This window comes from Tupaia chinensis, unplaced genomic scaffold, assembly GCF_000334495.1.
Source record: "Tupaia chinensis unplaced genomic scaffold, TupChi_1.0 Scaffold000182_1, whole genome shotgun sequence".
Classification (NCBI taxonomy): domain Eukaryota; kingdom Metazoa; phylum Chordata; class Mammalia; order Scandentia; family Tupaiidae; genus Tupaia; species Tupaia belangeri.
The window spans coordinates 5094916-5104785 of NW_006159657.1; the positions used below are offsets into that span (position 1 = coordinate 5094916).

Below are 9870 nucleotides of genomic sequence, written 5' to 3' on the forward strand. Positions count from 1 at the left end.
CATTAGCTATGGGTTTCTCATAGCTGCCCTTTATCTCTTGAGGAAGTTCCCTTCTATTCCTGGTATGTTGAATGTTTCTGTCATGAAACATGTGACTCGCTTTTCTCTCTCAACATCGTGAGATGTGTCCACGTGTCACTGTAGTTTGTAATGCTTACTGTTACTGAAGATGTCACAGGGGAGATAGGGGAGGTTAATCACATCACCCCTCTCTTCTAATGATATCTTCTTTCTCTCTCCCACACCACTCCCCGATCGCTCCTGCTGTAACTCCCTCCACCCCCAGCCAACTCTCTTCTCTTTCATCTGCTTGCTTACCAGAGGGCTCCCAGCAAAGCAGAACTTCCCCCTTTTCATCCATCTGGAGATAAATATAGGAATGTGGGAGTCCCATAGAAGCGTCCCTTCACTCTACTTGAAAGGAAGCAGCAAATCTTCTAGGAGGGAGTGCTTGTGAATCTAGAAGACAAGAATGGGTAGGATGTCGCCAAGGAAGGAAGGAAATAGCTTGAGCCAAGGCATCTCAGGTTGGGCCCTGCCATTAAATGAAACGGAATTCAGCTCCTAACCAGGTAGGTTACCTTTGATTGTTATTAAAAGGATCTTCTACTCACATGATACTTGTACTGATTGGGTCTAAAACCTAATATAAGTTTTGGTCTCTAAAGTTGGCCTGTCCCATAAAGGAGTCACTAGCCACATGCAACTCTGTGAATATGCATTAATCAACATTAAGTAGCATTACAAATTCCTCGCTTGCACTAGGTCATTTTAAGTGATCTGGAGCCACATACAGTTAGTTGGTGGTGACCACCTAGGAACCTAGGACAGCACAGCTATAGAACATTTCTGTCATCACGGAAAGATCTCCCATGGGTTGCACTGGTGTTAAAGGAAGAGAAGATGTAATTAAGGAGATGCCTGAGAGGCTTGAGCCAGCCTGGTGAGCCCTGGGCGTGAGGTGCGGTCGGCCTGGCCTGTCGGTTAGTAGGCTAGCTGCCAGTTCTGGCTCTTACATCCCTAATTCTGTAATTTTTTTTAACAAATCGCTTCCCCTGTCGGGTTTTCTCATTGCCAAGAAACTTAAATTGTTGGGTAATGTAATTCTAGTGGCCCATGCAGTGAGTTATAGATTCTACGGTTGTTTAGCCAAAATCAGGCTGTTCCTTCCCGACGTAGAGTAAAAAGCCTTGGACTCGGGAGAGGGCAGCCGGTTCTAGTGCTACCCAGTTGAACCATCGTGGGCAAGTCACCTAATCTTGTTGAACCCAACTTTGCTTAACCTTGCTGAACCCCCCTTCATTTAATCTCCCTGAACTCCCTTCACTCAATCTCCCTGAACCCCCCTTCACTAAACCTCCCTCTATTGATGTCCTATCTGAAAGTGGGAGGAGAGTATAGGCAGGTAGAATTGAGAGGATTTAAAGGAAAACTCTCAGAGAAGAGGCCAGGGCTAGGGATGTCAGTAAGTCAGATAAGGAGGGAAAGTAAATAAGCAAGGCTCACGCGTGGATTTGCTACAGGGCTCCAGGGAGTCTTCGATATGCTAATGCGCACTGTGAATCTGTGGGTATCTCTCCAATTAATATGACAGCAGAATTCTTTTTTTTTTTTTTCCTTTTTCTTTTTTCTTTTTATTTCTCCAAGGAATACTCCCAGGCATTGGTTATTGTTACGTGGGAAATCGCCCTCCCACAGGACTGGAGCACTTGTCCTGGCGGCAGCCTGGACTAATGGCTGTCACTAGTAATCCTGAAAAATGTCTGGCTTAAGGAAACATTTGAAAGGTCACTGGATGACATCACAGAGATTACTTCCAGTTCAGGCAGCAGTAGAGAAAACCAGAGAAGAGAGGGAAGAGCAGAGATCTCGGACGGTGCAGGCTGGCAGGGAGAACCTGGGGCCTCTGAAGGCAGATGCAGACGGAGCGGCAGGTACTGACCTCGGGACTCCCGTGGGCGTCGTGTCTCATCCTTGGACTAAGTCTGAGAGACAGGTGGTGTGAGACCCATTCAGGACAAGGAACCAACTGGGGAGATTAGGCTATTTGCACATGTTTAAACAAGTGAGCGGGAGGGCTGAGATTTACCCCAGGGCTGCCAGAATCCAGAACCGACCATCTAAACCATTAGCCTCAGGGAGCCTAAAGGTCATGACCCTTGAGCTTTAACCTTGCAGAGAATGGGGAAGTTAACTGCCTGCGATTTGTAAACCTCCAGTGTCATAATCTGGCCTGTCCCTTATAGCTGAATGAACTCTGTAAATGGAATGAGCATAATCCGTTATCCTCCCCCAGTCTCTCCGACTTCCGAGCAAAGATGATTCAGGAGGCCCCCAAACAGAGCTAACATCAGCTGTCCAGCCTTGCCACCTCCCACCCCGCCCTCCCCTGGGAATCGCCAGTGCTTAGCAGGCCAGTGTTATGCCTGAGGTTTCAGGGTTGTTTCTGGGAGGCTTTTGCCCTGGTTCCAAGCCTCTAAGCTAGGCCCAGAGATACTGCCTCCCAGTCCTGGGCGCTCGGGCAGGGACAGGGGACGTGGCACAGATAGGTCCCTTCTGTGTATGCTGTGTACCTTGTTGGATTGTACAATTTCCACCCTGGCAACCAGATATTGATCAGTTGCAATCAAAAGCAAAAGTACTAATTTATTACTCTTTTAAAAAAAAAAAGAAATCTAAGCTCTTAAGGGTGTTGAACCTTGGCCTCTGCGGCGATCGGGTAGAAAGAGCAAACACAAACTTTCGTGTAATGTCACTCACGCTTCAACATTTAAACGCAGGATGGCCGGTTGGGGCCTACGAGAAGGTCAGAGAGGAAAGCGTTGTAAATACTGTGTACTTCTGACCATTCTGGCTGAACTTGAAAACAGGCATCTTCGTCTGCGGTTAATTAGATTAACTCAGCTGCGAATGCAAACAGAATCGGCCACTCCAGCAACAACCAGCGCTTGTTGAACATGTGTTGTAATCTTGCCTTTAAATACAACCATATGTATGACATATTTTGTTTTCTCTTGGCCATTGGACTGGAAAACTATTAAGACAACATCTGCTTTGCTTTCTGCCTGAATCGGGGGCAGAGAGCAGGTCTCTGTAGTGTCCTTCAGATTATGCCTGGGGTATCAAGTTACAGCTGAGAACCACTTTCCCACCCCTTCACAATCTGATCCTGAACACGGACTTTTCTAGCAGAAACTGGACTCACTCGCTCGAGGACCAAACTCTCTCTGATCTCCGTTCCAGCACGTGAAGTTCACCCTCCCAAAAGCGGGCCTCACCTACTCGCTATTGTAACCCCGTGTTGGTTTTCAAAACAGCGTTCAATTGCATTAGAGATTATGTTGTTTTCCATTAAGTTGTTTGTTTGTCTCCACCATAACGATATTCCCTCCGGGAGGGCAGGACCCATGTCTATACTCCTCGTACCCCCATACCCCTAGGGCCAAGAACACTGAGTAGGCAACTCAATAAATACTTGTTAAATAAGTCACTGTGTTTCCCAGTTGGGGTGGGGAATGGAGGAAGGGTGAGGCGTTTGGTGAGAAAGTTACTGCCTTCGCAACCATGGCAGTCCTCCTGACAATAGCGGGAGCCCCAGTTGGGTGTCAGTATGTCTCTCACGAGTCTTCTCCTTGCTCCCTCCCCACCCCCACCCAAACCCTTATTCCCACCCTCGCTTTAAGAAAATGTCGGAGAATACACACGTGCTCATTCGACATGCACTGGAGAGAGGGGAAATTGACTGAGATACAGAAAGCATCCCCAGGAGAGCCTCGCCACACCACAGTCCTTTTTCTCTCCATCTCATCAGGACCTTGGGCAGGGGCATGACTGCCAAAGCCAGGACTTGAACCTGGTCTATCATACGGGATCTGCTTCCTCTGCCTGGAGCTTAAGTGCTGTGCTATGGGACAGACCCAGCCCTCCCCCTTCCCTTTTTAATAGAAAGTATGAATTTGGGTTCAGAGCAAAGAATTGCTACCAAGACTAGCTAGGATTTAATAACATTGGTTTTGTTTTCTGAGAGTTTTTTAAAAATAATATTTGTGGTTCTACATTTATGGTAATGATACAATATTTCTTTTTAAAGAAACTTGAAGTGTACACGTATGGCTCTAAAAAAAGTCATTACGATGCAGGTGGAATGAAGCAAAAGCCTGGAGTTTGGAATGAATGCATGCACACACAGGGATATCCTCTCCCACTTCTGTGTGGCCAGTGCCTTGTGAAGGCGATGCAGCACAGAGATCTTTAGTTTCTCCTCTGCTCAGATAATTAAGTCTGCACGTCAAGTCCTGCCTCCTAATCTCTTCTTCCTCTTTCCCCAGAGACTGCCTGTAGGGGGTTATTATTTCTCAGAAAGAGCCCAAGAACAACCGGGGACCTGGAGTGACACAAGGCCTGATGTGGCTAGACCCTCAAGACACTGGGAGGAAGTGGTACCTGGACCCAGGTTCCAGCCTGCAATTTTAGATAAGTTTTCTGGATGCAAGGTCACTATCGTTCATCAAGTTCTTAACATGCCCTGAAAAGAGTTCAGAACCAGGTCAGCATGGTGGCCCAGTGGTAATGCAGTGCTCCACGATGCTGATGCCACATGTGAAGGTCCTGGGTTTGTGTCCCAAGGCATGCACCCGTGTGCCTGTGATCCTGCGGGCTGATGCCAGGGGTGGATCACAATGTGAAGACTTTGTTGGGAGTGTTCTCTCTCTCTCTCTCTCTCTCTCTCTCAATAAATAAATAAATAAACTTAAAAGAAGGAGAAGGAAAGTTCAGAACCACAGGCCTGTAGGCTCCACCAGGAATGTTTGGAGTGGAGTTCTGACCCTTGGTTTTCTGCCACACACACCTTGCCAGTTAATAAGGCAGCAAGTAGATCATTAAAATGGAGATTCTGTGATCCTTAATGATGTGGACACACTGGCTCCCATCTTCACTTGAAGAACACTGTCCCATCAAAATCAGTGGATCTCCCAGAAGGCTTTGTGCTCACGCAGGGAATGTTCAGCTTCTTTGTCTAGGACTTTGTCTAGACTGAGCTCGTGCACGTGGAGGCCGAGTCTGGCTCAACCTCTGCCTTCACAGCCCTTCATGCCTCTTCCCTTGATATCTTCTGTCAGTATCCAGGGCCACGCCAGGGGCCCAGATGTTCTGTCTATAAGCTGGGAGTCAGGAAATCTGGCTTGGAGACCTGGCTTGGCTGTGTGACTTTAAGCAAGTTACTTAACTTCTCTGACTCATAGGAATATTGTTAAATTTAGATCAAATAAAGGAACTCTTCTGTGGTAAGAAGAGCCATAAGACGTGAAAGTTCTATTTAGAGGTCAAGTCACCCTCATGACCAGTAACTCCTAGTAGCACCTGAAATAAGATTCCTCTCAGCTAGACAAAAAAGATGTGGAGCTTGCATATTTTGCAGTGTTTTTAAGCATGGTTTGTTTTAGATGGGGTCCCATAGGTCCCACTCAGATTCTTTAAAGCACAGTAACTACCCTCTGTCAGTAACTATTTATGATGGAAACTTCTGGTTGTTTGATTCACCCCTTTTTATATGTGCAAATGACCCTACCCCATTCTCTGTCCATGTGGTAGATGTAGAATTGATTGGCACCATGTTGACATGTGACTTAGAACTGGCCAATTAGATAATCGTATTCCTTCAACCACAAGCAATTGGTTCAGGCATGATTATGTCATTTAGTTTGAGCCAATGAGATGCAAGAAGGCTTTTACAAGAATGTCTGAGATGCGACGATGTTTCTGTTAAATACCATAGATCAGAACCTTGTTTGATATAGGGCAGAAGCTACTGCAGCCTTCTTGGCATCAGGAAGATAGAATTTGTCTGAGAATGGCCAGAAATAAAAAATCGGTACAAGAGATAGACAGAGACAGAGTTATGATTTTATTACTTGAGTTCTTGAATCTAGTTATGCTCAAATCGTGGAACTTTTGATTACATGAGATGTGAATTATGTTCATTTGTTTCCTGAAGATATTTGACATGAGTTTTGTGTCACTTTCAACTCTAAGAGTCCTGATTGACTATAATATTCGTTTTTTTAGAGAGAGGGATTTTTGCTATAGGGTGTGTGTGCTTGCCAGAGAGACAGAGAGAGAGAAAGCGAGAAATCACCCCCCAAGGGGAAATGGCCATGCTGTGATACCTTCTCCTCCATTCTCCTTTCAGAATCTTGGGCACGCATGCACACGTGTCCGGCATGAATCTTAAGTAGCTGGGTCTGAGACTCGAACCACGGTCGACTACATAGGAGTCCAGAGATATAGCCATATGCTGTCTGCCATATTCTTAACTTCTTGGTTAATAGCATTTCTTCCTTGATCTTGACCAATTCTAGCCTCTGGCCTCAGTCCCCATTGAACCCACTGACCCACTGAAGTCATAAATCTTATTTCCATTAGTGGGTTTTTTTTGTGTTTTTTTGTTTTGTTTTGGTTTTGAGGGGGGTTTTTTTGGTGGTGGTTTTTTTTTTTTTTTTTTAAGCATCTGTTGTGGCATTGCAAAGATAGTGAGAACAATCAACTCTCAGCGCTTTACAGTTTACAAAAGGTCTTTGTAGGTGCTGAATCATAGAACTATGTATTACCCCACTTTACAGATGAGAAAACCAAGGGTCAGAGAAGCAAAGTGACCACCTCCCTGAGGTCACACAACTAACAAGTCATAGTCTCCAGTCTAAGTTCTCAAGAGATGTTCTTTGCTGTGTAGCTGTGGAAAGTGACTAAGGGTCCTGAGGAGATGCAGGTACTACCCTAATTTCATGAACAAGGCACTGTGTTCATTGTACCCAACTTTCTCCTCCCACAGCCTCGTCTATGTGTTCCCACAGCCCTCGCCTTCTAGACAGGGTAGCACAGAAGCTCCCAGCAGTGTCAGGGGTCCCAGTGCAAGCCCAGGGCTTATTTCCCTCACAATGGAGATACTTTTCTCAGATACTGGAAGACTGTGTGTCCTACACGATTATGTTCTAGCCACATCATACTATTTTTCTTTCCTACCTCTTCTTTTCCTTTATTAAATCATCCTTCCTGGATTTATCGGAGTTCTTGGCCCTAAACAATAGAATCCATTTTAGCTACAGAAACTCAGCAAGTGCCGGATTGTGGATTTGGGATTAGGGATGCTAACGCATTTGCTTCACGGTTCGTTCACTGCTGTTCTGTCCATTAATCATTCTGGCCAAGCTGAACTGACACATGCGATGGTTTGTCCCACAAGGTTTCCTGTTTGGGAGCTTGATGTAGGGAGGTGGTGAAGCCTGGTAGGTAGTGACTGGGTTGTGGCGATTGGATCATGGAGGCAACGCTCATGAATAGATTAATGATGTCTTATGAGACCCAGTGAGTTCTAGTTCTTGTGAGAGGGGTCAGTTTTTAAGAGAGCTGCTTATTATAAAGGAGAGCCTTGTCAGTCTCCCTCTCTCTGTGTTTGTGTCTCTGTGTGTATCTCTCTCTCTTCTCACACTCCTGCCACCTCTGTGCTTCCACAGGCCATGTTATGGGCTGGCTTAATGCCACACCTGTGCCTTCAGACTTCCTGGCCTCCAGAACTAGGTGTCAAAACAAACTTCTCTCTGAAATGTACCGACTAGCCTCAGGTATTTCCATCAGCAACGCAGCATGGGCAATATGAACTAAGACAACACTCACTGTCCGGGCCCCTTCCCACCCCGGTGGTCCCACTGCCTTTGTTTGGGTTAGTCCTCTCTCTTGTGGAAAAACTCCTGCCTAGGCCATACACCCTGCCTTCCCTGGCAGCATCCTGGACCTTCTCAATGAATTCTTTACCATCCTTCCCTATGCCCTCACAGAATCTTGTCCTCTACGTCTTTTTCGTATTCTTCAAACATTACCTTATATTTAATTTCTCATTTAGTCAGCAAATATTTGCCGAATACCCACTAAGTGTTAGCAAGGGCCCAAAATAGAGCCGAGTCCCAGAATATTTGAAGCTTATACTCCACTCGGGAGAGGAATTGTAAATACCCTGCAACGCGAAGGTCATTTCAGAGAGCAGCAGGGCCACAGAGGTGAGAGGGTCCCTAGGAGACAGGGGCACGGCTTCAGCCAGGTAGTCATGGAAGGCCATTCTGATGAGCTGACCCTGGATGAGGAGGGGAACTGACCCCATAAAGAGCTGAAGGAAAGGCATCCTCAGCATGGGAACACACGTGCAGAGGCAGCCAGGCAGGAGGCTGCGGGACCACGGTGGCTCCGGGTTAAAGGGAAACAGAGCCCAGCCTCCTTCCTGCCAGTGATGAACCCTGAGCCCCTGCCTGCTACACGGGGCCCTCCCAAGTGTGTCTCCTACCCAGAGCCTCCCTTTCAGATCAGGATCCCTCTCTATTTAGAACTTCTGGACTCGGCGTCAAAACATGCCTTTTCTGTGCTCTGAGGCGGGCACTTCCTGTGGCTGCCTGCTAGTTGCTGGAGGCTGCTAATGCGTTGCTTCGTCTCAGTGTCTGAGCTTGGCAACTAGACTTGTGCAGAAAAACACCTCACGTTCAAGGTGTGCCTTTGATGATAGGACCGCTGGTCCGCGTGGCAGATCACTGGGAGAGGTATATTTAGACCAAAACCTGCCAGTTGTGCATGATGTGATGGAAACCAACACTAGGTATATGAGTTCCCTACCACTGTGCTAACACATTACCACAAGTTTTAGTAGTTTAAGAAAATATCTATTCGTTATATAAGGTAAGAAGGTGAGAAGTCCATGCAGGGCTTAGCCCCGCAGGGGCCTCTGCTTAGAGTCTCACAAAAATGAAATCAGGGTGGCGACAGGACTGCCTTTCCTTCTGGGGCCTTGGGCATGAAGCCACTTACAAGCTTCTTTCTTTTTTTTTTTTTTTTGGGGGGGGAGAGATTTTCACTATAGGGTATGTGCGCTCACCAGACAGACAGAGAGAGATAGAGAGACAGAAAGCGAGAAATCACCCCCCAGGGGGGATGGTCGTGTCAAGATCCCTTCTCCTCCATTCTTCTCTCTGGATCTTGGGCACGCACACACATGCACCCAGCGTGAGTTTTAAGCCACTGGGTCCGGGATGCGAACCGCGGTTGACTACGTGGGAGTCCAGTAACATAGCCATTACGCTAACTGCTGGTCCCACAAACTTCTTTAAGTGGTTGGCTGAAATCAGTTCCTTGTGGTTGTAGGACTTAGGTTCTCACTCCTGCCTGGGGGGTGGGTCTCAGCTCCTAGAGGCTGCTCACATTCCTTCTCATGCTTCCCTTGGGGTCCTCTCTAGCAAGAGCAGGATGACTTCTTCCCATGCTTTTCTCTGCTTTTCAGGCTCAGAGCCGTGAATATATTGGGCCTAAAAGGAAAATCCAGGATAGTCTCCCTTTTTCAAGGTCTGTACCCTTACTCATGTCTGCAAAATCCCTTCTGCCATGAAACATAACTTACAGGTTCTAGGGGCTGCAGCGTGTCCACCTCTGGGGAGCCGTTCTTTCTACCGCAGTGCGGAAGGAAGCATAGTAATGGCTTCGCGCCTTCGTCCAACACTTACTGTAACCGCAACGTTACCGCTCTGTGAGTTCTGAGAGTTCTGCCTCTGTAGCAGGGCAATGGGAGCTAAATCTTAACCTGTCCTCACTCGGATTTCACCATAAATGAAATTACATATGCAAAAGTAATTCAGATACTCTGAGGTCATTGTTACATTTTTTTTTCTTTTAAAGAATTATTTTATTTAACTATTTATTTATTTATTTTAATTTGACCAGAGAGGGACAGAATGAGAGAGAAAGAGAGAGGGAAAGTGACAAAGCAAGCTGCTAGGTCTGGGACTTGAACCACAGTCAGCCAGGTGGGAGTCCAGCACCCTTAACCATCATACCCAC

At 46.7% G+C, this 9870-nt stretch overlaps 1 long non-coding RNA gene across 1 annotated transcript; it reads left to right on the plus strand.

Annotated features, from left to right (window-relative positions):
- Nucleotides 1–264: 264 nt before the first annotated feature.
- On the plus strand, nt 265–3431 carry LOC114007473 (uncharacterized). The gene is made up of 3 exons (XR_003549093.1): nt 265–572; nt 1648–1934; nt 2781–3431. It is a non-coding gene; the product is annotated as an uncharacterized LOC114007473 (long non-coding RNA).
- The last annotated feature ends 6439 nt before the right edge of the window (nt 3432–9870 follow it).